At 56.0% G+C, this 26087-nt stretch overlaps 1 protein-coding gene across 3 annotated transcripts in view; it reads left to right on the forward strand.

Moving 5' to 3' along the window:
* Nucleotides 1-8689: 8689 nt before the first annotated feature.
* SCMH1 (Scm polycomb group protein homolog 1) overlaps nucleotides 8690-26087 on the forward strand; it is a 61902-nt gene continuing 44504 nt past the window's right edge. For 2 of the 3 annotated variants that reach the window (XM_068150918.1, XM_068150920.1), the window contains exon 1: nucleotides 8690-8755. The gene's annotated coding sequence lies outside the window, so the exon portion shown is untranslated. The remainder of the gene's footprint in view (nucleotides 8756-26087) is intronic. The other variant, XM_068150919.1, reaches the window with a different exon arrangement.

Below are 26087 nucleotides of genomic sequence, written 5' to 3' on the forward strand. Positions count from 1 at the left end.
CCCAGGTTAACAGTGATAGGAGAGGGAATGGCCTCAGGCTGCATCAGGGGAGGTTTAGGTTGGACATGAGGAAAAACTTTTTCACAGAAAGGCTTCTCAGGCAGTGTCCCAGGCTGCCCAGGGAGGTGGTGGAGTCCCCATGCCCGGGTGTGCAGACGTGGTGCTCGGGGATATGACTTAGCAGTGGAATTGGCAGAGGAGGGTTAATGCCTGGACTCAGTGACCTTGAAGAGCTTTTCTAACCTAAATGACTGTGTGATGTTGTGATACCTGCAGGGAAACAAAGTGGTGGCCTGGCAGTGGCTCTGCCAAGCCAAGCCCAAGGCAGGAGCTCACCAGGGCACCCCCGCAGAGCTCAGCCGCCCGGCACTAATGGGAACCAACAACTGCAAATTGCTGTGCCAGAAGGATTTTCCCAGCTGCCTCTCAGCTGAGCACTCAAGGATCTGCTGCAAGTGGTGATGAGGAAAAGGCAAACACAGGCTACAAGCAGAGAATCTTGGTGTTGCCCTGACCCAGGTGCAGGACATCCATGAGGCTGGCATGGGCCACGTCTGCAGCCTGGCCCGGTCCCTCTGGGTGCCATCATCTGTAGCCCCATTATAAAAGCCACCAAGTTTGCCTGGCAGGATTTGCCCTTGGTGAAGCCTCCTTGTTTTCCACATGCCCTAAGCAGAGCCTTCAGGAGGATCTGCTCCATTGTCCTGCCAGGCACCGAGGTGAGGCTGCCTGGCCTGCCATTCCCTGGGTCTCCCATGTCACCCTTTCTGCTAATGGGGGTTATGTTTCCCCTCAGAAATGGTTGCCAGCTTTTGACTCAGTGAGCAGCAAGCTTGGTGGGGAGCACTGCCCATGGCAGGGTGGATGGGGAGGTTGTATCCCACCATGCTTGATGCTGCTGGAGCAAGGAGCTGCAGTGAGGTCTTTCCTGAGCAGGGGAGTTCAGAGCGCTGCCAGCTCCATGGCAAGGGCCAAGAGCTGCTCCATGCTTTCCCTGTAACTGTCAATAGATATTGGCTTTGCCCCCACTGGGCCACGGCACTGCAGCTGCCAGGCATGGGGTGAGGGAAGGGCTGGGAATGACAGGACAAGAGGCATTGGCTTTGAGCTGGGAGAGGGCAGATTGAGACTAGAGAGGAGGAAGAAATTCCTTAGAGTGAGGGTGGGGAGACACTGGCACAGGTTGCCCAGGGAGGCTGTGGATGTCCCCTCCCTGGAGGTGTTGAAGGTCAGGCTGGATGAGCCTTGAGCAAGCTGGGCTGGTGGGAGGTGTCCCTGCCCATGGCAGGGGGTTGGAACTGGATGATCTTTGGGGTCTCTTCCAGGCCAACCCATTCTGTGAGGCTGACATCTGCCTACCTGGGAGAGGCTCCTCTTGTGCAAACAGCAGTGAATTGTATTTGCTTTGGACGAGAGGAATGGGCAGGGCAGCAGCAATCCATGGAGGGGCTGCACAAATAAAAGCCCAAAGTAACCATTAGAGAGCACTTAGAGCAGCTCTTATCTCTCACAGGTCTCACCCAAATACTCTCCACTGAGCCCAGAGCCTGTAGTAAGGATAAATATTTCAATCCTTTAAATTCCAGCTGGCAGCAGAAAGGGACCACCATGATCCCCCTAGGTGAGTGTGGTACACCTCTTGCTTCAAATGAGATGGAAACCCCTCAAGTCTCTGCCAGCCTAAGGAGCACAACTCTCCTGAGGTTCATGCTTGATGAAAAGGCATTGGTGAGAGTCAGTAGTGACTCTCCATCACAGGTGAGAGCAGAATCCACAACACTCCTTCTTCAAGTGGGATGGGCCAGCAGCAAGCACTTGGAGAAAGAAAAGCCAGGAGGGCACAGGAAGTCCTTCTGCAGACAGAAGCAGCAGCCCAGTGTGTGCTATTTAAATGTATGGTGGCAGAAATTCCCTGCTCCACCCGGCTCAGCAAGGAAGAGTCACAGCCCCAAAACAAGCCTCAGGCACTGCCCATGGGGTGATGTCCTATTTCCCTCACTCTGGTCAGGCCACCCCAGCACCAGCAGCTCCTGCTGCTCTGCATCACCCCCATTTCCATTCCCAGCCTCTCCACCTCGTTGCACCACCCAGCTGCCTCCCTGTGAGAGGGGCACAGAATGACAGAGATCCTCCAGCTCTCTGTGTTGAGTGGGAATTGCTCCTTGACCTCGAGCCAAGAGTGTTTCCCAGCCCCCAGAAGACTTCTGTAGCTCTCCTTTCAATGCTTATTTATGCTCCTACAGCCCCTGTCAAGAGCTGACAGCAGAGCTGCTGCTGTGCTCCTGTAATAGCTCTCCCAATGCCGTGTGAAGGATCTAGGTCACTGCTGCCTCCTTGCTGCTCCCCTTTGATAAGCCCCACGTCAGGCAGATGCACAGAACGGCTCTGAAGCTGCCCTGAATGATGCTTTGTGAGATGCAGTTTCTCAGCCTGGGGAATGTGTTTTGCTGGAGCTCAGGTGGGCTTTTGTGGATGGCTCTTCAGGCACAGTGGCTGGACTGGGACATTCTAATGACACTGTTGGGTTTGCCCTGCTCAGTCAGCCTTTGTGTGAGCTGCAAACATTTCATGCCTGCCATCTGCAGCTCTGACAAAATGACTCCATAGCACTGTCCCAGTTCTAGCAGGAGCAGCATCTCTCCTCCAGCTCAAGGTACTGGTGCTGGCTGGGTGCTCTGCCATGAAGCCAACATTAACATCCTCACTTTAGAGCACTCAATGATTTCCACATTGTGTTCAGCCTCCCTCTCTCATGGTGCTGTCACTGCAGGGCTATGCCCTGGCCCTGTGTGGATGTTTTCAGCAGCCCCAGCCTCTCACAGAAAAGACCATGGCTTTGTCCAGCAGGACCTGCTTGCCATACCAAAAGCCACTAATGACCTTCTTTGACCAACACTTAGCTGTGTAAGCTCATTCATCCTGCCCACCATCTGACCTGGGCTCCTGGCTTCCTTTCTCAAGCCATCAGGACAGTTTTGTGATCCCACAGCCCCTTGGGGGTCTTCCAAATGTTCAGGGCTTGCTAAATCCCAGCATTCATGACTCACTGTCCTGGGTTTAATTCAGATGGAAGCTGAGCTCCCCAGCAACTCCCAGCAACACTTTCCAGAGTGTCCACATGAAAATGCTCTCTGTCATGGAGCCTGCATCCCAGGGCAAAATAAGAGAATCACAGAATGTTAGGGCTTGTCAGGGAGCTCCAGAGATCATCCAGTCCAAGCCCCATGCCAGAGCAGGGGCACCCAGGGAAGGGCACCCAGGAACACATCCAGGTGAGGCTTGAAAGTCTCCAGATAAGGAGACTCCACAACCTCTCTGGGCAGCCTGCTCCAGGCCTCCAGCACCCTCACACCAAAGAAATTTCTCCTCATGCTGAGGTGGAACCTCCTGGGTTCCAGTTTGTGTCCATTGTACCTTGTCCTATCACTGGGTATCTCCATGGACACCCAGCTGAGCTGGAGCAGTTTTCAGGTGACTTCATAGTAGATTTACACAGAAAAGTTCCCCAAAAGGATGCCCACAACCATCAGTCCCTTGAGGGCTTTGACTTCTGCTTGGTTCCTTCTTTTCTTTCTTTTCTCTTTTCTTTTTGTTCTTTTCTTTTCTTCTTTTCTATTTTCCTTTCTTTTTTCTTCCATTTTTATTTTCTCTTTCCTCTTTTCTTTCCTTTTTTTCCATCTTTTCTTTCCTTTTAGTTTCTCTTTTATTTTTTATTTTTTCTTTTCTCTTTTCTTTTCTCTTTTCCCCTTCCCTTCCCTTCCCTTCCCTTCCCTTCCCTTCCCTTCCCTTCCCTTCCCTTCCCTTCCCTTCCCTTCCCTTCCCTTCCCTTCCCCTTTTCTTTTTTTGTGCAAAAGAAAACTGATTAAAGTTTTCATCCAGCTCCCCCACATGCAAGTGATGGAGGACAGGCCTCAGGGACTGATTTATGTTCTCCCACTTCCAACGGGAAGGATCACAGACTCCCAGCCTGGTGGGGGTTGGAAGGGACCTCTGAAGATCATCTAATCCAACCTCCATGCTAGAGCACCTGGAGTAAATCACAGAGAAGCATTTCCAGGAGGCAGGTTTGGAATGCCTCCACAGAAGGAGACTCCACAACCTCTCTGGGCAGCCTGCTCTAGGGCTCTGCACCCTTAAAGTGAAGAATATTTCTCCCCTGTATTCCAGTTTGTGTCCATTGTCCCTTGTCCTGTCACCGGACCCCACTGAGGGGAGTCACTTAGATATTTGCAAGCATTAACGAGATCCCCCTCAGGCTCCTCTCCTCCAGGCCAAACAGAGCCAGCTTTCTTGACTCCAGACAGCCACAGTGCCCTGGTCCCGGCTGTCTGCGGTGACCCCGCTGGCTCCCGCACGGCGCCCGTGCCCCGCAGCCCCGGCGGCTGCCTCGCCCCGCGCCTGGCTGGGAGCCCAGCAGCCGGCAGCGCTAATGACCCATCCGCAGCAGCTCGTTACGGCCCGGGGCTCCGCCTGCCTGCCCCATCAAAGAGGGCTCTGGAGTCGCGAATCTCTCCGGGAGGATGAGGGGTCGGCGCAGATTAAGAGGCGCAGTAATTTGTGAAGGGTAGGGAGAGAAGAAACAAGCTATTAGGGGACGTGTCTGGGGCTGGGGGGATTAAAGAGCAGCAGCAGGAAATGTTTAGAACGAGGCAGGAACAAAGCAAGGCTCTGCAGACCTCTGTGTCTGGCAATGGACAGAGGGAATTTATTAGCAGCGCTGACAAATCAGGTGTTTGATAGCTGCCAAAGTTCTGCTCTTGCAGAGAAACTGAATCCTCCTCCTTGCAAGAGCAAGGGGCAAGGCTGCTCTTAGCCAAGACATTTAATCAGCTCAAAATAAACTTATTTGTTACACCTATGTCTGGATAACCCAAACAGAGTGGGTCCAGAGCAGGCCACAGAGAGGGAGCTGGAGAACCTCCCCTGTGGGGACAGGCTGGGAGAGTTGGGGCTGTTCAGCCTCGAGAAGAGAAGGCTCCAGGGAGACCTCAGAGCAGCTTTCCAGTACCTGAAGGGCTCCTGCAGAACTGGGGAGGGACTTGTGACAAGGGCTGGGAGTGCCAGGGTGAGGGACAATGGCTTTGAGCTGAGAGAGGGGAGATTGAGACTGGAGATGGGGAAGAAATTGTTGAGAGTGAGGGTGGGGAGAACATTAAAACAGGTTGCCCAGACAGGCTGTGGATGTCCCTGGAGGTGTTCAAGGCCAGGCTGGATGAGTCCTTGAGCAACCTGGGCTGGTGGGAGGTGTCCCTGCCCATGGCAGAGGGATTGAAACTGGATGAACCTTAAGGTTCCTTCCAACCCAAACTATTTTATGAATCTATGATTCCATGATGCTGAAAGATCTGATGGATGCATGGCAGGCTTTGGCAATACCAGACAGCTGCTGAGACAGGAAGAGTGCTGCTGCTGAGCTATGGTGAGCTCCTCACCTCGGGTAATTAAGGGCCAGCTAGATTGGTGTTAGGAGGATAGGAGGTAGAGTTGTATGTACCCAGGCTTGCTGGGGTGTTCAGCAGCAAGGGTGGGGTGGAAGGATGTGCTCAGGGAATCAGCAATGCTAGGAAGAAGTTAGTGGTGAGCACAGCAGAGCTGAAGTGCAGCAGTAAGTCTTCAGCAGAGAAGTCCTGGTTAAGTCTGGGGGTGTACACTGGAGAGGGGAGCATGTGATGAATGGGGTGTGAGCCATGGGCATGGCACTGTGTCACCTTGGCACTCTGCGGCCAGGCTTGCTGTCCACAGGGGATGTGAAACATGGAAATAGTTGAAAAGAGCCATCAGCAATAGGAGAAAGAGAAATGTGTTCCAGTGAGAGTTGCCCTTTTGCTTCACAAGGAGGCTGGAAACTGGGGGATGTCTGGGTGGGCTTGCAGGGTGCAGCCTTCTGGGTAGAGGATGACTGAAGCCTGGCAGGGAAAAGCAGAGCTGCCTGCAAACATCAGCCCAGACATTTTCCCACTGCCTGTATTCACAGAGGTGGTTTCCCAAGCCAGGAGCTGTTCAGCACAAAAATGCACCCTTTGGGGAGGGTTTATCCCGGGTAAAGCCAACAGCTGGTCTCAATATGAGTTTGCTTTGGGAAAGGGAACGCACGGGAGGTCCTGCAAGGTGATCTGCTTCTGATCAAGGCTTTAAACTCGGTAGATAACCTTTCCTCCTGCCTTTTCAAGGCACAGAGAGGAGATTTCCACCTCCCCTCTTCAAGGGAGATGTCAGGTCAGCAAACACATGGATGTGAAAGCCAGGATCACTGCGTGAACATGTTCCCTCAGATCCTCCTCTGCTGCCAGCCCCATGCCCTGTTATTCACCTCTCTACGAAATATCAGATTCAGGGGCAGAAGATCAGGGGCCATGGGACCTGAGGTGTTTCTCTAGCAGAACGTGGTCTATATTTAGATCACCCATGCCAGACTCAGGATCAATTTCTGGCAGCAAATCGAGTCAATGATATCATGGGAACACTGCAAAGAGTGGGAAGCAGCCGAAGGAGGAAGTGCGCTCCCGATCGCTGAGAGGCACTAAGGAGGGAGGAAAGGGGGAGGGAGGGGATGTACAGACAGCAGGAGCTTTTCTTCCCAGGCACACTGCTTTATGTTCACCTCCATCCCCTCCTTCTGAAGGTCCTGCTTTGCTGAGTCTGACCCCACACGCAGCGAGGGAGCGGTGCCCTTCTGCCGCAGTGAGCTCCCAGCCGCTGGCACTCTCCAGGAGCTGGCTTGAGCCGGAGCTGTTCTGGCAACACTTCATAACCAATGAGAAACCACTTCTGTGGCTCCTCTCTGCTGTGGTGTTCATCAAACTGGGTTCCTGTGGTGCTCATATGGATGTCACATGGAAACCCTTCTGAACTCGCCTGTGGTTAACTCCAGATTTAATTGACTGGGGAGAGTTCTCTCCCGTCTCCATCTTGCAGCCCTCATGCATGGATTTCATTCATGAAATCCTGATTGTTGTGGAAATGGGGAAATACCAGAGCTGATGGAACCCATGAGCAGCACTGCTCAGCCCTCTGAAGCCATGGGGAAGGTTCTCAGAGGCCATGCTGACAGCACCACGAAGTGAACGCAGGTCCCACCATACCTGAGTACTTCACATGTTAACCCAAAGCCCTCACCAGCACTTCCAGCTGGCCACCCCCTCTGTGGGAGCAGTTTAGGAACCAGAGGCTCTCCAGGCCAGTGCTGCTCTCTGCAGCACTGTGAGCAGGTGGTGAGCTCTGCTATGGATGGAGAGGTGACTGTGTGTTGGTGCCAGGGGCTCAAAGAGGTGTGGGGGCAAGGGGAACCATTGCAGCAGCCATGTGTCACACCAAGCTGTAGAACTGCTTGGGTTGGAAAAGGCTTTTCACTGAGTCCAGCTTTTAACCCAACACTAAACCACATCCCTCGGCACCACAGCTACCTGTCTTTCAAATACCGTCAGGGATGGGGACTCCACCACTGTCCTGGGCAGCCTGTTCCAGGGCTTAACAACCCTTTTGGGGAAGAAATTGCTCCTCATGTTCAACCTAAACCTTCTCTGGAGCAACTTGAGGCTGTTTCCTCTTGTCCTGCCTCATGTTACTTGGGAGTTCCCTAGCTGAAGGGAGCTAGGGGATGCTTTTGGGGTACCATGTGCAGGCTCTGGTGGCTCTGCAGGACCCAGAAGATGCACAGAGAGGTCCATGTCTGGTCAGGAGAGGTCACCAAGGTTCATAGGCTGGCAGTGGGTTGTGTCTGGATGCAGGCTTGGGGATGATGTTGTGAAGGTTGTGAGGTACAACAGTGCTGGGAGTCAAAGGGGTCTGACGCTGTCTTGGTGGGATGGGGGGCACTGAGGTTCATCTCTGCTGTCTCTAGCCAGAAGGGCTGCATGCAGGGTGAGGTCCTGCTTGAGATGGAGCAGGAATACTTGGGAGTTCCCTGTCCCCAGGGCCTGGATGTGTTGCATGGGGTCCACCCTGGTCCTGAGCATCTCCAGGGGGCCCTGGGGCAGGCACGGAGCTGTCACCAGTGGAGACCCACACATGGGTGGGCATCACTTTGCAGCACCCAGAAGGGTCTCTGCTGGGCACTGGGAGTCCATCCTTGGGCTGGGGACCATAGTGGGGGTCTGCCTTGTGCCCAGAGGGTCCCAGGTGGCCACTGGGAGATCCATTCCCAGCATGGGGATCACAGTGGGGGTCTGCCTCGGAGTGTCCTAGGTGGGCTCACAGCAGTCCGTCCCCAGGCTGTGGGTCACGGTGTGGGACTGCCCATACCGTGTGTGCAGGGTGGGCACAGGAGGGCCCAGCCCCAGGTTTGGGGCTCACAGTGGGGGTCTGCCCTGCCCCTAGAGTGTCCCAGATGGGCGCAGAGGGGTCTGCCCTGTGCCCAGAGGGTGCTGAGCGGGCACGGGGAGGTTCAGGCTGGAGATCACGGTGGGGGTCTGCCCCGGGCCCACAAGCGTGGGATGAGGAGGGGGCTCCAGCCCTGCGCGGGGACCTGAGCGGGCACGGCGCGGGGCCGCCGCACCGCGCTCGGGGACGCTCCGGAGGGCTTTGTGAGAGCCGCGCCGAGCCGAGCCCCGCCGCGCCGGGCCGGGTCGGGCCGGGGCCCCCGCGCGCAGCCCACAGCGCGCGGCGGCGCGTGGCCGGCGGCAGGGGGCGGCGCGGGGCCGGGCCGGGCCGGGCCGGGTCTGGCCGCGCTCCCTCCCCCGCTCCCCGCCCTCACTGCGCATCGGAAACATGGCGGCGGCGAGGGACTGAGCAGCCCCAGCGCTCGGCGGCCGCGCAGGTGAGGGGGCGGCGGGGGGCGCTGCGGCCCGGCCCGGCCCGGCTCGGCCCGGCTCGGCCCGGCCCGGCGCTGCCGGCGAGCGGGCGGGGGTCGTGCGCGTCGGCGGCGCGGTGGCAGCTCTGCGGGCCCGGCCCGGCGCCGATCCCGATCCCGATGCCGATGCCGATGCCGCCTGTCAGCGCGGCCCGGCCCGGCGCCGCCTGACCCGCGGGGCCGGGCCGGGGGGGACCTGTCACCGCCGACACCTGTTGGTGCCTGTCACGGCCGCGCTGCCGCCGCTCCCGGGGCCGTCCCGGGGCAGCGGGGCAGAGGGCCCGGGGGCTGCCGGCCTCCCGCGCCTGCCCCTGGGCCGCCTGCCCGTTCCCCAGCGGCTGGCGGCTGCCGGTGGAGCGCCTGCGAGGGGCTTTGTTGTGCTTCCAGGTGTCCCCGGGCAGGGCTCATGCGGGACGGCCCTGCCAGCCCCGGGGAGCAGGGCGCAGCGGCTCTTCCCCGGCGCCGGGGCAGGCTCGTCCTGCGCGCACGGAGGCCTCGGCGCCGTTTGTGCCGGAGCCTGGCCGCTGTTTATTATCTGCAGGACAAGAGGAGCCAGAGCCAGCTGCCGGAGGGTTTGCATGCAGGAGGTGGCCCTTGCCTGCGGGCTGTGCCCAGGGGAGGTTTGTGCTCCTTTAGGACGCTGGTGCAAGCCCGCCGTAAGCACCCTGCCTTGTGGACAGGGATGCTCTTGAGCAGGACTCGTCACCAGGACCCTGCTTCTGGAGGTGTCAGAGGTGATCCTGGGGACCGGACCCAGACATCTCCATATTGCCTGTCCTGGGGGAACGCCTGCGGCTCCTTCGCAGCCCCCCGGAGCCGAGCATTTGAGCAGGGCTGGGAGTGAGACAAGATTTGAGCTTTTCCTGCACAGTAGGATGTTTAAAAATAACTCCAGTGTCAGGCTGGCTGCTGCTGCATGTCGCACAGGTTTCATCTGCAGGCTCTTTGAAGCTGCCGTGTACAACTGGCAGCGCTTTGGAGTCTTCAAAGGTAGCAAGAGGAAAGCTAAACAGGGAGCCTGTGTCTGGGATGCACGGAGCAGCCTGGCTCCCTTTGGCCTCGGATGCTTTCGTTTTCAGCAGCTGAGTGCTGAAAGTCAGGGTGTGGAGCCCGAGGTCTGGGGTAGCAGGCTGGGATTTTTGGCTCTGTTGTTGTTTATAGTAAACACCGTGCAGTGAGTGGCTGAGCACAGCCATGTGGTAACTCCTCTTCAGCAGCCAGTAATAGTGAGGGAAAATAGTCTCCCTCCTCAGCTCAGCTGCCTGAGTGAGGACACAGAATCACAGAATCGATAAGGTTGGAAAAGACCTCAAGGATCATCAAGTCCAACCTGTCACCCAAGACCTCATGACTACTAAACCATGGCACCAAGTGCCACATCCAGTCCCCTCTTGAACACCTCCAGGGACACTGACTCCACCACCTCCCTGGGCAGCACATTCCAATGTCCAATCACTCTGTGAAGAACTTCCTCCTCACCTCGAGCCTCAACTTCCCCTGGCACAGCTTGAGACATGTGGCAGGTTGTACTGAGGCTGCTGGTGCAGGTACAGCCACCTCCTCCTCCTCTCTGCCTTCTTCTTCTCTCACCTTCTGCTGGCGGGGCTGTGGTGTCCCCAGGCCCTCACTGGAGACGTTTGGAGCATGGGTGGTGGTTTCATGGCTCCCATGTGCTTCGTAGCAGGCACTGGCTTGTGGCTTGGTGCTGCTGTGGAGAACAAAATGGGGCTGGTGGTGGGCTTGGTTGGGCATGAACTGCCCTGGGCTGCAGCCTTGCAGGGCCTGTGCTGTGTCTTGGGTAGTTCAGGATCTGCCCAGTAGATGGTATGAAAATGCAAAGAGAAGTAGGGGAGTCCTCCACAACGGGCAAGAGGGAGACACAGGCATTTAGATACTCATTCTATTAAAGTAGTCATTTCATAAAGTAGTCCTTTTTGTTGAAGGCTAAAGTGTGCTTCATTTGAGAGGGAGGCACTGACCCTTGGTCCTTCTGGTTCTGTAATTCACATCTTTGGAAGTAATAAATCAGCATCTTGCTAAGCTGCTTTTGAGTCCAATATTTGCTATTAATCAAATCAAGCAGTTAGCTAATTAAAAGCACCACAAAACCCCCAGAAAGGCAGCTGCAGAGTTTAGGACAGGAGCATGAGTGGGTGTCCCCTGCATGCTCTGAGCCCTTGGCCCCTGGTTTTCCTGTGTCAGAAGTTCTAATAATGTTCAACTCTTCAGGCACTTCTCTGGGAGTGACTGTGGCAGCCCAGTTCGGTGTCTTTCAATGACAGACGCTGCAGGGGTATGAAATGGTGATGAGGCTCATGGGATGGGAGTGGTCTGGGGGTGCTGGCCTTGCCAATTCAAAGGACTGTCTGAAACTTGGGTTTCATAGCTTCATAGATTTGTAGAGTGGTTTGGCTTGGAAGGGACCATAGAGGTCATCTGGTTCCAACCCCCTGCCGTGGGCAGGGACACCTCCCACCAGCCCAGCTTGCTCAAGGCCTGGCCCTGAACACCTCCAGGGAGGGGACAGCCACAGCCTCCCTGGGCAACCTGTGCCAGTGTCTCCCCACCCTCACTCTCAACAATTTTTTCCTCATCTCCACTCTCAATCTCCCCTCTTCCAGCTCAAAGCCACTGTCCCTCATCCTGGCACCCTCAGCCCTTGTCCAAAGTCCCCCCCTGCAGCTCTCCTGGACCCCCTCCAGATACTGGAAGGCTGCTCTAAGGTTCAGAGTAGAGAGGACCTCCAGAGATGTTGCTGTTGTCCCCCAGCCTCAAGGTAAGGTCTAAAGCCTTCCTGAGGAACGTTTCTTCTTTTCAAGCTGTCCCTGCTGGCAGTGTCACATCCTGGGCAGATGATCTATGTCAGCACTTGAGCCTCCTCACCATCAGAGGGATTTGTCTGGGGTTTCATCTAAACCTTTGTCTTGCACTTTCAGCCTGTTCCTTCCTCTCTGATCCCCAGGGCCCGTGCAGAGCACTCTGCTCCTTACATCTCTGCAGCTAAACTCCAAGTATTTGAAGACTTGTTCTCTTCCTAAGCTGAGCAAGCTCTGTTGCTCTGCTCTTTTTGAGGGGGCTTGCTGTCTGCAGGGGTGACCTCTGCCCCTCTCTGCTGCCCATCCCCACCTTGCTGTGGCTGGGTTGGGCTCGGTGGGACCGGGTTAGCTGAGCTTCTGTGGAGCAGTGGCAGTGAGCAGGCTGGAATGACCCCGTTTTGGGTATGTCTGTGTCCTGTTCTGTGTAAAAGCACAGAGCTCAGCCAGCTGCATATTTGTGTGCTGCAGGGTGTGTTTGTGGCAGGGCACTTGGCCTGCTCCTCCCTGCAGCCCCTGGCACAGCCTGCAGGCAGCCTAGGCTTGGAGCTGCTGGAGCTTAAGGCTTGGCAGGTTTGGGCCTCCTGAAGCAGTAAGGTTTGCCTCTAGCCCCCTGTCTCTTCTGCTTTTCTTTTTCTTGGCTGCAACTGCAGCTCAGTTTGTGATGAGGCAAGAAGATTTTGAGTCGTTTACTCGTCCAGTTGCATTTGAAAAGTTTCCTAACGAGGTGGCCAGGAGGGCTTTGTGAGGAATGAAGTGAGTTGCTTTGAGGACAGAGCAGCAGCCCCACTGCTGGCTTCTTTTGCAAGATGGTTAATCTCCTGCATGTGTTTTATGTCGTTCAGCAACGTGCCAAGGTAAAAACCATCCCCAGAATTAAGCTGTCAGTGTGAGGGAACAATAACTCTGACCCTTCCTTCGTCCCACTGGTATGCCCTGGGGTGGCTGTGTGACAAGAGTGTTTCATCCCACTGTGTTTGCAGGATGACAGAGGCCAGGCCTAAAGGAAAATACCCATTCCCCCCCCCCCCCCCCCCCCCCCCTTAATACTCCTTTCTTACCAAACTTAAATATATACAAGTGGAAGCTGCTGTAAAACACTTGCTCCGTGTTTAAAGGGATAATGCAAGTAGCAGGAAGCACAAGAAATCTTCAGGCTGGTCAGGTCTGCTTGGAGCAAGCAATTAGAATGGCTTGGGTTGGAAGGGACCATCCAGTTCCAACCCCCTGCCATGGACAGGGACACCTCCCACCAGCCCAGGTTGTTCAAGACCTCATCCAGCCTGGCCTTGAACACTTCCAGGGATGAGGTGTCTACAGCTTCTCTGGACAACCTGTTCCAGAGTCTCACCGCCAAACAGGACTTGTCCATGTCTAGTGACCTGAGCTGGTGGTGTCAGAGCAGTCTCTGGTGGGGCTTGTAGGCACTGGAGATCACCACAGCCTCTTGCTTGTGAAGCTCTGCTCTTTGCTCTGCACAGCACTCCCCATTAAGAGGAAATCTCAAGAGGTAGCTTCAATTGTGAGCCCTCACCAAGCAGGAACATGGTTGCAGTCTTGCTGGTGCTGAAAACTTTTAATTCCCAGAGATCTCCATCTGTATTGAATTTCCTACTCCCCAGAATAAGGCTTAGCTCTTTGTAAAAGCTTCTGAGCAAACCTGCAGCAGTTGGTGTACAGCATGGCAGTCTGCAGGGTTCTTTGACACCTGGGGAATGTCTGTGCCTCTGGAGCAGGGGTTTAGCAGAGTGGGTGTCTCTGCCTCTGCTCTAGCTCTCTGCAGTCTCTTGGTTTTATGCAGACTCATCCTGGTCAAACCTGGAAGCTTTTGGCTGTGAGGAGGAGGAAAAGCTGAGTGTCTGATTCTCTGCTGTGTGCCTGCCAGCCTCAGCCAGTGGGCCAGAGGCACCAGCTGATGCCTTAAGCTGCTCTGGAGGTGCCTACCAGCACCTGTCTTCCTCAGATCTGACTTTATCAGCAGTGGTAAGTCACCCCTGCAGCTCCACTGGCTGCTTGGTGACTGGGCAGTGGAGATGAGGGCAGGAGAGCAGACATGAGTCAATGTGGCCATTGCCAGGGCGAGGGAGCTGGCCTCAGAGTGCAGTGGTTTTTCCCTGGGACAAGCTGCAGTGCACACTCCTCTCTCCTGTTCTTGCTCCAAAGTTTTCTCTGTGTGTTGTAAATCAACTGGTGGGAGCAGCAGTTGGAAGCCCACCTCCTTCTGGAGGTACCTGTGAGTTCCCCAACTTCAGCTGGCTCTTATGACACAGAACAGCCCAGAAACCTCCCTGGGGCTGGGGTTTGTTTTTAACAGTGGAACCCATAGGAGCAGATGCTGATGGAAATCTGGGAAGCTCCATCTTTGCCCATTGAGAAACATGGAATTCCTCCCCTGTCCTGGCCCTTCCAGCCTTGCACTGGACACTGTCAGGTGCCTTCTGGATATCATGGATATGTGTGGAAGAGGGCAGGCCAAGAGGGGGTCTGAGCAATGGTTACGAACAGCTGAAGGGTGAGGAGCAAGAAGGGGCCAGGCTCATGCCAGTGGTGTCCTGGGATAGGATGAGGGACAATGGACACAAACTGGAACCCAGGAGGTTGCACCTCAACATGAGGAGAAAGTTCTTTGGTGTGAGGGTGCTGGAGGCCTGGAGCAGGCTGCCCAGAGAGGTTGTGGAGTCTGCTTCTGTGGAGGCTTTCAAGACCAATCTGGCTGTGTTCCTGTGTGCCCTGCCCTGGGTGACCCTGCTGTGGCAGGGGGGTTGGACTGGATGATCTCTGGAGCTCTCTTCCAACCCCACCATGCTGGGATTCTGATCATGGCAAGGGCACAGTTCCCATGCTGCAGTTCCATCTGCTGCAGTTTGTTTGGGGGCATGGCAGGTCGGTGTCCTCTTTGGAGGTGCCTCACGGTACTGCTGATGTTTGGCTCCAGGGAAAGGTCCTGCTGGGCAAAGGGGGGAATCGGTGTGTGGAGGGGAGCTGGAGGACGCTTGTGCTGTGTCAGTTCAGCACCGGCAGAGCACTGCGCGGGGTGGAAGCCCAGCGCTGCTGTGGTCCCGGGTGAGCCCCTGCCTCCTCCCACCGCGCCGAGCGCAGCGTTTGAAGCGCTGGGACGCGTCCGGCTGCGTCTGCAGCGAGTGGGGGCTGCCCTGCGCTCCCCCTCCGCCGGCTCCTGCCTCTCGGCCTTCCTCCCTGGGATACTTGCCAGAGGCTGCCTGCCCTCCCCGTGAATCCAGCAGGCAGGGAGCGGAGCCGGTCCGGGCTGCACACAGGTGAGGGGAGCAGGACGAGCAGCTCAGCTCCGGGCAGGAGCCTGGGCAGCACCGAACGGCGTCCGCACCGCGCTGCCTCCTGCGCCGGGAGCCCGCCGGGCTGCAGGGGTAGCCGCGCTCGGGTGAGGCTGGGGCTGAGCTTGGGTTTGCTGGGTGGGCTCTGTTGGGCGTTGGGGCTCCCAGCAGATGTTGGGGCGCCTAGCAGGTGCTCCCCTCCCCGCTGGCGCTGCTGCAGCGGCCCTTGCCTCCCGCTCCCGTTTCTCGCCGGAGCGTGGCCTCTCCTGGCCAAGCAGCACCCCTGAGGCAGGAGACATTCCTGCTTACACCCACAGGGTATGATGGAAGGGAAGGCAGCAAGCAGGCAGCAAGCAGGCAGCAGAAGTGGTGGAGTCTGCTGGGGACCCAGGAGGAAGTTGCGGGATTTCCACTCTAAAAATAAGCCGAGTGCTTGCCCTGCAGCGGGGGGGCTGCCTGGCTCCGCACTCCGCTCCCTGCACTCCGCTCCCTGCAGCCCGGGGGCTGCCTGGCTCCGCACTCCGCTCCCTGCACTCCGCTCCCTGCAGCCCGGGGGCTGCCTGGCTCCGCACTCCTCTCCCTGCACTCCACTCCCTGCTGCCGGGGGGCTGCCTGGCTCCGCACGCCGCTTCCTGCACTCCGCTCCCTGCAGCCCGGGGGCTACCGGGCTCCTCATGCCGCTCCCGGTGCTCCGCTCCCTGCAGCCGGGGGGCTGCCGGGCTCCGCACTCCGCTCCCTGCAGCCCGGGGGCTGCCGGGCTCCGCGCTCCGCTCCCTGCAGCCCGGGGGCTACCGGGCTCCTCACGCCGCTCCCGGCGCTCCGCTCCCTGCAGCCGGGGGGCTACCGGGCTCCTCACGCCGCTCCCGGCGCTCCGCTCCCTGCAGCCGGGCAGCAGCCGTGCTCCGCGCTCGGCTCCCTGCACGCCGCCCCTCCCTGCACCCCGGCCTTGTTTGCTTTGGTGGTGTTCTGGCAAATTTTAAACCAAGATGACTTTAAACCATCAAATCCCTGCAGTGGCTGTGTGGTCGGATCTGCACTTAGGAAGAAATTCTTGGTTGTTTCAGCGTTTCCAGAAGTGACCTTGAGGGATTTCCTCCAGGCAGTGTTTCCTAGAGGTCTGTCTAAGCTGCTCTTAAAGATTTCCAGCGCTGCTGATGCAGCCTTTCCTCACAGTCTGCTCCGGTGCCTGGTGATGGGGATGATTAAGGAGCTGTGCTCGATTTCAGGCTGGTATTGCTGTGCTTTAACCTCCTCATTCTGACATGCCACCCTCTCTCTGGCAGGCCACCAAAGAGAAGAGCAGCTCTGTAAATGGAAAAGCAATCATTTATAGCAAGGTTCATCTCTCTTTCCACCTCTCCCTTCTGTGCTCCTGCACTCCCTGTGTTTAATTACACGTGTGGCAGCTGGGAAGCCCCAGTCCTGACTCCTCCTGTTCTGCTGGCCATAACTTAACAGTCCTTGATCAGTGCTGATGGCAGTGAATATGTGGTGCTCCAGGAGCCATGTGGGGAATTCCCCACTTGTCTCACGCTGCTGTAGCCCAGTGGATGTCTTGAACTTCCTCCACAGGTTTTGGGTGGTTGTCAACAAGATGACATTGAAAGTTGCATTGCCTCATAACCTCATAGAGAGGTGCTGCAGGTAAAACTTCCTGAGTAGGAAGGAGCCTGGAGAAGAGAAGGCTCCAGGGAGAGCTTAGAGCAGCCTTCTGGTGCCTGAAGGGGCTACAAGAGAGCTGGGGAGGGACTTTTGACAAGGGCTGAGGGTGCCAGGATAAGGGACATTGGCTTTGAGCTGGAAGAGAGGAGGCTGAGACCGGAGATGAGGAAGAAGTTGTTGAGAATGAGGGTGGGGAGACACTGGCACAGGTTGCCCGGGGAGGCTGTGGCTGCCTCCTCCCTGGAGGTGTTCCAGGCCAGTTTGGATGAGGCCTTGAGCAACCTGTGCTGGTGGGAGGTGTCCCTGCCCATGGCAGGGGGTTGGAACTGGATGACCTTTAAGATCCCTTCCAGGAGTCTGTGAATGTTCTGTGTCCCAGGTGGGGTTCTGCTCCCATTACTGCGCTGGCACACTGCTGCAATGTCTATTTGCTGTGGAACTTCACAATCTGCAGCTCATTTTCTATCCCCTTCCCTGCTTGCCATGGCTCTTCCCAAATCACTCCAGGGTGTTACTGTGACATTTCTTCATTTGAATCATTGGTAACACTCCTAGGATGCATTTCAGCAAGAGATCCACAGTAGGAGTAGGCTGTGACTTCATTTCAGAGAGGGGGAGCATGCTGTGAAACTCTTCCCTGGGCTGAGAGCTGCTCTCAGAGCCAGGGTGGGCTGGGCTGTGCTCCAGGCTGTAGGGCAGCAGTGGTGCTGAAGCTGTCTGTGTTGCAGGAAGGTTTCTCTCACAGTCCCCATGCTTCTTTCCTGCCCTTGCTAGGATCTGCTCCTTGTTTCAGCACTGGCAGTGGGTGACTGTCCCTGTAGCCCTGGCAGGAGAGGGCGTGCAAGATGCCTTTGCAGTGCCCCTGCCCTCCTCTCTGCTCAGCTAGAGGGGTGTGTATTCCCAGGAGGCTTCAGCCTCATTATCTGTTAAGCCTCAGAACTGGATTTCTATTTTGCTTTACTACTGCAGACTCCAGTGGAGGCTATGAGGATGCTGAAGAGCCTGGAAGATCTGCGTGGTGAGGAGAGGCTGAGAGCCCTGGGGCTGCTTAGCCTGGAGAGGAGCAGCCCCAGAGGGGATCTGAGCAGTGGTTACAGATAGCTGAAGGGTGGGGGGCAAGAAGGGGCCAGGCTCATGCCAGTGGTGTCCTGGGATAGGATGAGGGACAATGGACACAAACTGGAACCCAGGAGGTTCCACCTCAACATGAGGAGAAAGTTCTTTGGTGTGAGGGTGCTGGAGGCCTGGAGCAGGCTGCCCAGAGAGGTTGTGGAGTCTGCTTCTGTGGAGGCTTTCAAGACCAATCTGGCTGTGTTCCTGTGTGTCCTACCAGGCTGGTGAGAAGTACCTGGCAGGTGATGCTCCTTGCTCACTGCTGGTGGCAAGCCCACTGCCAGGCAGCTCTGGCCTGGGGTGCTGTGTTTGGGCTGGGCAGCAGTGTGCTGATTGCAGTTGCACCATTCCAGCTCCAGGTTTCTGGCAAGCTTGTGCCTGCCTGCAGGACCCTGGAAACATCTCAGTGATCAGCTCAGTTATCAGCTGCTGATCAGAGTCCTAAAGAAAAGAACTTCTGAGGCTGTGCAGTATCTTTGAAAGGTGTTTCAAGTGAGGGTCTCCCTTAGAGCATGAGCTGTGGGAGGAAGGTTGAAAGCTCTGCTGATGCAGGGATGTGCTGTTCCACCAGCTGCTGAGGTTGGGCTTGGTTCAGGGCTGTGTTGGTAGTTCAGTAACAGGCACTGCAGCTTGCCCTGTTCTCCAGGGGGTGAAAGTTGGAACAGAATCAGAGAACTGTTTGGGCTGGAAAAGCTCTTTGAGATCACCCAGTCCAACCAGTCTCTGAGTCTGCTGAGGTCCCTCAGCACCACATCTCTGCCTCTGTGAAACACCTCCAGGGATGGGGATCTGACCACCTCCCTGGGCAGCCTGTGCCAGGTTTGGAGAACCCTTTCAGTGAAGAAGTTCCTTCCAAACCTCCCCTGGGGCAACCTGAGGCCATTTCCTCTCATTCTATCACTTGTTACTAGGTGGAAGAGACCACTGAAGATTGAGTCCAAACCCCTTGCCAAAGCATGATCACCCAGGGACACATCCAGGTGGGGTTTGAATGTCTCCAGAGATGGAGACTCCACCACCTCTCTGCCAGCCTGCTCCAGGCCTCTGCCACCCTTCAATTACAGAAGTTCCTCCTCATGTTCAGAAGAACTTCTGATCTTGAGTCTGTGCCCATTGGCCCTTGCCCTGTCAGTGAGCAAAGCCTGGTCCCATCCTCTTGACCCCCACCCTTGAAGTATTGATCAGCATTGGTCAGATGCCCCTCAGGCTGCTCTTCTCCAGGCCAAAGCCCCAATTCTTTCAGCCTTTCCTCCTCACAGAGATGTTCCAGGCCCCTCAGCATCTTTGCAGCCCTTTGCTGTCTCCTCTGCAACAAGTCCCTGCCCTTGTTGTTGCTGGCAGGTTCTGGGTGTCTGTGTGGCAGTTAACCACCAGGCCTGAGCAGGGGACGTGGTTTGCCCTGGGCCTGCTCACTCAGTTCATGTTGCTGTTGGCTGGGAAGTCTCTAAGTGCTCTTTAGAATAGAATAGCATAGGATAGGATAGGATAGGATAGGATAGGATAGGATAGGATAGGATAGGATAGGATAGGATAGGATAGGATAGGATAGGATAGGATAGGATAGGATAGGATAGGATAGGATAGGATAGGATAGGATTAACCAGGTTGGAAGAGACCTTTGAGGTCATCAAGTCCCAACCTATCACCCAACACCATCTAATCACCTAAACCATGGCACCAAGTGCCTCATCCAGGCCCTTCCTAAACACCTCCAGTGATGGGGACTCCACCGCCTCCCTGGGCAGCACATCCCAATGGCCAATCTCTCTTGCTGTGAAAAACTTCTTCCTCACATCCAGCCTAAACCTCCCCTGGCACAGCTCTGTGGTCTTTGATAGCTTCCTGAGCTGCAGAGCATGTCCAGCAGGTAGCTTAATGTCTGGCAGATCTCTGTGAGAAGGCCTTTTCTTCATTAGCTCTTTGGCAGCCACTGAGCATAGCTGCAGAGCTGCAGGGTGGACTTTGGCTTCCCCCTGGGCCTGGGTAGGTTTTTCACTGGCAGCTGCTGTGAGGCTGTTGCCAGAAAAAGAGGTTTGATGGAGCCCTGTTCAGACAGCACTGCAGGGCCTCAGCAGGGAGCTTGGAGCTTTCCAGACTCTTGGCCCTTCAGGAGCATGAGGCAGCCTCACAACGGTTTCTTTACATGACATTTCCATCCACTTCTCTTGAATTAAAAGTGATCTGGCCAGGGCTGAATCAGATCCTGAAGGCAGTTACAGAACCTTTGAAAATCTAAGTACCAAGGTGGTCCTGTGAGCCACTTTGAGTGCTGGTCATCACCTTGTGCCCTAGGGATGTGTGTCATCACAGTGGATGTTGTCAGGTTAGGAATTGGCCCTCCCTGAAGGGTCTGAAGCACCTGAAAGCTTCCTAAAGCACCCACAGTGGTGCTGGTTCACATCCCTGTGAGAAAAAAGGCTCCTCCTTGCTTTGCATTTCATGTGGAATGGTTTAGCTGCTTCTGTGGCAAGGGTGAAGACCTCTTGTGTCTTGAAACCTGCTGTGGGTGACCCTGCTTTAGCAGCAGGGGGGCTGGACTGGCTCCCTTCCAGAGGTCCCTTCCAAGCCCCACCGTGCTGGGCTTGGGTTTCCTGCAGGACCTGGCCAGGGGGGGTTCCCTCTCTGGGAGCAACCTCTCTGTGCTGCTGGCTTGCTCTTCCTTATTAAAACTGGCAGCAGTTTTGATGGGCACCCGTTAGAATTTCCTTGCATCCACTCCTTGCAGCCTCCAGAGGAGGCTTCACCTCTTTCAGGAGATGTGCAGTTAGGACTCCTGGGATTTTTCAGCTGCTTCAGTCAGAGCCGAGCCCAGAGTTGCACTCAGGCTAAAAATAGCAGGCAGTAATTAATGCTGGGTGAGCCTGGCCCTGCTCAGCTCCTGACATGCTGCACTGCTGCAATTTCCTTTTCCTAAGAAGAAGCTGAATTCATATCTGCCTGCAGGAGTGAGAAAATGAACCCAAGATGCTTGTTGGCTGCCCTGGCAGGGCCCTCTCCCTGGGGTGCAGGGGGCTGAGAGCTCTGCTCTGCTGTGCAGCCCTGCTGCCTTGGCAGGCTGCTGTGGTGCTAACAGCACAGCCTCTGCCCTCGCCCTCCCCACCACTGCAGGGCTGGGTTAGCTCTGGCTCCATGCTCCCAGCAGCAGAGCCTGAGTTCTCCTCAGCTCTGCAGGGGTGACTCCAGGTTTGTGTGGCTCTGCTCCATCCCCTGAGGCTTCAGATAATTTTTTTCTTCATTTCCTTTGCAGACAGGACAGATCAGCAGGAACTTTTTCTTGTCTGCCCTGTGTTTGCACAAGGAGAATCAGCTGCTGGGAGTGTTGGAGGGGAGAGCTGGACTCTGAGGCTGGCTGTGCTGAGTGGGGTTTGGCAGCTTAATGATGCTTAAAGCAAAGGGATCATCTTACCTTGTCTGCTGCGAGGAGGGAGGCTCAGGAGGGCAGGGAGTTGCCTTTGGCAGGTCTGGGGACTTGGCTGTATGGCTCTGGAGTCAGGAGCAGGGGTTTGTGTCTGGATCTATGAAGAATTCACCCTTAAGCAGGCTGGTGAGGGGTCTGGAGCACAGCCCTGTGAGGAGAGGCTGAGGGAGCTGGGGGTGTTTAGTCTGGAGAAGAAGAGGCTCAGGGGAGATCTTATTGCTGTCTATAACTACCTGAAGGGAGGTTGTAGCCAGGAGGGAGTTGGTCTCTTCTCCCAGGCAACCAGCACCAGAACAAGAGGACACAGTCTCAAGCTGTGCCAGGGGAAGTTTAGGCTGGAGGTGAGGAGAAAGTTCTTCACTGAGAGAGTTGTTGACCATTGGAATGTGCTGCCCAGGGAGGTGATGGAGTCATCATCCCTGGAGGTGTTCAAGAGGGGATTGGATGTGGCACTTGGAGCCATGGTTTAGTGGTCATGAGGTCTGTGGTGACAGGTTGGACTTGATGATCTTTGAGGTCTTTTCCAACCTTGTTGATTCTATGATTCTAAGAGAACACCTTGCACACAAGCAATTGCTTTGATGCCACTTGAGGCTTAAGGGTGACAGTTGCCATCCTGTGTGGTTTCCCAAGGGCTGTTCAAACCCTTCCATTTGATTGTTATGAAATAGAAGGGACTGGAAGGGAAATAAAAGGGAAGCAGAGCCAGGCAGGAGCCATTCCAGATGTAAGCAGCATCATCCCCCACCTCTGCAGTGCCTTAGCTCATTAGAGAGCAGAGAGTTTGTCCTTTACCTTGTCTTCAGGGCTGATTTGCTCTTGGCTGCTCCCTGAGCTCTCCTCTGCCTTCCTCTCTTTCAGTGGGGACACCTTGCCCTGTGTGCCTGTCCCTGGGGAGCTCTTCCTGCTTCCTTCTGGAGTGCATCCTTCAGGGTAGTGCAGGCCTGGGGTCACCTCCTTCACTCTGCTTTCCAAGGCTTTCCTCATTTACATTTCTGTTGTGTCCCCTAATTACCATCCCTTTGGTCTATTGTTCCCTCTCAGGCTCCTTTCCCTGCTCCTGGTCTCCTGAGGATGTTAGGCTGAAACTTCATCAAGCTCAGATTGCTCGAACCAGGGAATGCAGCAGCTCCTGTCAGGGCTGCTCCCTGCACAGCCTGGGCTGACATTCCCAGCAGAGTCCTTTCACAGGATGGGTTGGGTTGGAAGGGATCTCAAAGCTCAGCCAGTTCCAGCCCCCTGCCATGGGCAGGGACACATCCCACCAGCCCAGGCTGCTCAAGGACTCATCCAACCTGGCCTGGAACACCTCCAGGGAGGAGGCAGCCACAGCCTCCCTGGGCAACCTGTGCCAGTGTCTCCCCACCCTCACTCTCAACAATTTCTTCCTCATCTCCACTCTCAATCTCCCCTCTCCCAGCTCAAAGCCATTGTCCCTCATCCTGGCACTCCCAGCCCTTGTCCAAAGTCCCTCCCCAGCTCTCCTGGAGCCCCTTCAGGTCCTGGAAAGCTGCTCTGAGGTCTCTCCTCATTTCAGTGAGTGGTACAAACCCTGTGTCTGTTTATCCACCTGATGCTTCCTTCCCCCATCTCCCAGCCCATAAAGAGCTGAGGGTTTGGTGAGATCCTGTCCACCAGAGAAGGATAAGGCTGCTCAAACAGCTTTTGTTGAATCTGTGTCCTGGGTGTTGGGCAGATAGCTGTGAGGGTTTACAGTGTGTGACTGCTGTGGGGCAAAGCAGTCAGGATTGGGGCTGGGAGGGGTTCTTTGAGGTCTCTTCCAACCTTAGTGATACTGAATACTGAAAGGGCATGATGAAATGGGTGCTGTGCTAGCCTGTCCTGTGGCTGGGAGGGAAGCTGTGCCTCTGCTGCAGCCTGGGGGTGCTGTGGTGCCCATGAGCTGTGGTTTTGGTGTACTCCTCTTTAACCTCCCATTTGAACTCTTTGAAGCATCCCATTGTGTGCCTTTGTGTGGGTGACTCTGGAACCCTGGCAGGCAGAATCCCATTTCAGGGTCCCCTGTAAGCCAGCTGCTCTCATGGATAGCTTTGGGCTTTGGCACCTGCCTGGGAGCAGACCAAAATAGCTTCATGGCTGCAGAGCTTCCCTTCCTGCTCTGTCTCACCCCCAGCCTGGCCCGGGGCTGGGGGGGATGTGTGACCCAGCCCAGAGGTCCTGGAGCTGCTTTGAGGGGAACCCCAGGTTCCTCTGCTCTGGGGACAGGCTGAGGGAGCTGGGGGTGTTCAGCCTGGAGAAGAGAAGGCTCCAGGGAGACCTTAGAGAGCCTCCCAGTGCCTGAAGGGGGCTCCAGGAAGGCTGCAGAGGGCCTGTTCCCAAAGGACTCAAGCCAGCCCCTGCCCTGGCTGTTTGAAAAGCCCTTTCCTCTCTCCCTTGCCTGGGGAGCCCCAGGCTTGCAGGTTTCCTCGCAGCCTTTGTGCAGAGCAAGTTTTGCTCAGGGATCCACAGCAAGATGTTTCTGCTTTGAGCCAAGGCCCATGCTGGGTTTTCTCTGGGAGAGAAGCAAATCTTTATTGGGATCTGCAAGGTTTTATTTCATTTCCTCCCCAGCCATGAGACATGGGAACTGCTGCAGCCTCCCTCGGGGTGCTGAGTGAGCCCTTCCAGTGCTCCCTGCCCTTCCCCTCACCCTCAGCCATTGGATTCCCCCTGAGCTCCACTGGGCAGTGTCTGCTGGTCCAGCTGGTGTTTGCCAGGAGGCTGACCCATCTCCTCTCACCTCCCACCTGAAGGTGTCCAGAAGGAAGTCACAGAGTTGATACTTCCCTCCTGGAGGCATGGTCTGCCCAAGGGTTTTGCCATGGTTTTGGGCCTCTCCCCCAAGCCTTGGCTCAGGGGCTGAGGAAGTGTGTTGCTCATGATCACATCTTTGAGACACCTCAGTGTCTTAACATCTTGCACAGGAATGTGTCTGAGGAGCCAGTCCTGCAGTCTGGAGTTTATCAATCCACTTCTTACATGGTAGGAAGATAAAATTAGTTCCAGAGAGAGAGAGATGTTGGAAATGGCACAAAGTCCTCCTGGCAGAAAGGGGAATAATGGTTTGCAGCCATCAGATATTGCAGATCACACAAGGGGATCAGCACTCCAGATGGGAACACCAACACTGATTGTTTCAGGGTTCCTTTGAAGCATTCCCTAGGCTGAATGTCAGAGACCTAGCCAGGGGAGATGCTCCTGGGGGTGCTGCAGATTCAGCAGCCTTGCTTGGATGCAGCCAGAACATGGCTGTGTGTGGACAAGGAGAAGGAGAACTCCAGTCTTGGCCAGGAGGTGGAAGGAAAATAAGCTGTGGGTCAGGATGAATTCTCAGCCACCTCTGCAGCTACCTGCTCTGGAAGGGTCTCCTTCAGGTCTGATGTCAGCCTGTGTTTATTCATTTGGGTTTGGTTGATGACACCAAGCTGAGTGGTGCTGTTGGTACACCAGAGGGACAGGAGGGCATCCAGAGGGGCCTGGACAGGCTGCAGAGGTGGCCCAGGTGAACCTCATGAGGTTCAACAAGAGCAAGTGCAGGGTCCTGCACCTGGGCTGGAACAATCCTCACTGTCAGTACAGACTGGAGGATGAGGTGCTAGAAAGCAGCCCTGAGGAAAAGGATTTGGGAGTGCTGATGGAGGAGAAGCTGGAGAGGAGCAGGCAGGGTGAGCTTGCAGCACAGAAGGCCAAGGGCAGCCTGGGCTGCATCCAAAGCAGGACTACCAGCAGAGGTGATTCTGCCACTCTGCTCTGTGAGACCTCACCTGCAGTGCTGTGTGCAGGTCTGGAGCCCTCAACACAGCAAGGACCTGGGGCTGATGGAGCAGGTCCAGAGGAGGCCACAAGAATGCTCAGGAGGTTGGAGCAGCTCTGCTATGGGGACAGGCTGAGGGAGCTGGGGCTGGAGAAGAGAAAGCTCCAGGGAGACCTTAGAACAACCTTCCAGTACCTGAAGTGGGCTACAAGAAGGGTGGAGAGAGACTGTTTGCAAAGGCCTGCAGGGGCAGGATGAGAGGCAATGGCTTTAAGCTGGAGAAGAGCAGATGGAGATTGGATGTGAGGAACAAGTTCTGCACCAGGAGGCTGTTGAGCACTGCAGCAGGTTGCCCAGGGAGGTGGTGGAGGCTCCAACCCTGGAGATATTCAAGGTGAGGCTGGACAGGGCTGTGTGCAACCTGATCTAGTGGAGGATGTCCCTGCTGAGTGCAGGGGGTTGGACTGGATGAGCTCTGGAGGTCCCTTCTGGCTTGGACCATTCTATGATGGTGGTGGCTGGGGGTCAGGGTGGTGCTGGGAGCTGTCTGCTGGGCATTACCTCCTACCCAGAAGGAGGGAGTCAGGCATCTGGTTCACCAGAGCATGCTCTGAGGGGGAAAGCCATGAGCATAGACCAGCAGAAGTGCTGGTGTCCATGCTGGTGTCCATGCTGGTGTCCACAGGTCAGGCAGAAATCTGAGCAGCTGAGTCCTGTGTGAAAGCCAGAAGGGGTCAGAAGTGTTTCAGATCACATGCTGGCAGCCCTCTCATTGCTCAGGTGGCTCCAAGTGCCTTTCTTTCTCCACAACACAAGTTAGAAATGGCAAAAGAGAAAGATGCTGACAGAGCAGGCTGAGGTGGTTCCATGCATCTGGTCATCCTCTCTCTGTGCCTGGTCTGCTGCCTCAGCTGGAGTGCAGCTGGGGGCTGCCATGTCAGCCATGGTGCATGCATGGGCTTCCAGAAGGGTGGCCAAAGTGGCCAGTGGTGTCCTGGGCTGCATTAGTAAGTGTCCAGCAGGTCTGGGGAGGGTCTCCTCCTGCTCTGCTCTGCCCTGGTGACGCCACACCTGGAATACTGTGTGCAGTTCTGGGCTCCCCAATTCAAGAGAGACAGGGACCTGCTGGCGAGAGTCCAGTGGAGGCTGTGGGGGTGATGAAGGCACTGGAACATCTCTGATCTGAAGAAAGGCTGAGAGCCCTGGAGCTGACCAATGTCTATCAATATCTGAGGGGTGAGTGTCAGGC

Source organism: Melanerpes formicivorus, unplaced genomic scaffold, assembly GCF_026170545.1.
Source record: "Melanerpes formicivorus ecotype bairdi unplaced genomic scaffold, bMelFor1.0.p_v2 SCAF_21, whole genome shotgun sequence".
Taxonomy (NCBI): domain Eukaryota; kingdom Metazoa; phylum Chordata; class Aves; order Piciformes; family Picidae; genus Melanerpes; species Melanerpes formicivorus.